Below are 857 nucleotides of genomic sequence, written 5' to 3'. Positions count from 1 at the left end.
ATTTTTTTTTTTTTTTTCTCTAGACTCTGCATGCCCTCCGTCCCCGTTTCAAAGTCACACGCAGTTTTTAGAGGTACCGAAATCGCGGGGACGGGGTGTTTCTTTACAGCGTTTTCTGCCCGCAAGCTGCGAGGCGAAGGTGCCGCGTTTCCCGGCACACGACCGCCTTGCCCGCGGGTGTGGGTGCAGCGGCCGTGGAGTTCGGGGTCTCCCCCTCCCTCCAAAGCCGCGATAAAAAGCCCGCCGAGGCGAGCCGGGGCTCTCCACCCGGAGCCTGCTGTTTGTCTCAGTAAATCACATTACGAAGCAAAGTGCAAGGGTAGTTAACTTTATCTTCTGTTAATGTAAACAAATAAGAAGCATTCAGTTCCTTGATCTTTATTTAAATATAGAGTTGTTTATCAGTGTCATCCTATGAAGATTAATTAGATACCTTTATTCACAATTTGGCGTCTGACACCCCATTTTAGGAATGCATTATAATCACAAGGTGTTAATTGGGGCCAGCCAGGCACTTATGTTTCTTATTAAACAGCGTGAGGACTTTTCGCAAGTATTAAGTTCTTTTACCGTGCGGTGCAAAAATATACAGCTTCTAACAACACAGTGCGGCGGAATCGTGCTGCTGAGCGATGTATCATCGGTGTTTGCAGCCCGGGAAGGGCGGGCGAGGTGCGGCCGGCGTGCCACCGCACCCCCGGCTGGAAACGGGGGACAGCCTGCCTTTCCAGGGGGCTTTTCCGGGAAGGGGTATCCCCCACTTAGAAGAAAAAACAGGGAAAAAGAAAAAAAGAAGAATCCGTCCCTAATGGCTTAAAAATTACCGCGAGTCCCCTTCTGTCCCAAATCGGGATGCG

This window comes from Fulmarus glacialis, unplaced genomic scaffold (genome assembly GCF_000690835.1).
Source record: "Fulmarus glacialis isolate BGI_N327 unplaced genomic scaffold, ASM69083v1 scaffold18172, whole genome shotgun sequence".
In the NCBI taxonomy this organism is placed as follows: domain Eukaryota; kingdom Metazoa; phylum Chordata; class Aves; order Procellariiformes; family Procellariidae; genus Fulmarus; species Fulmarus glacialis.
This window is presented reverse-complemented; position numbering follows the sequence as displayed.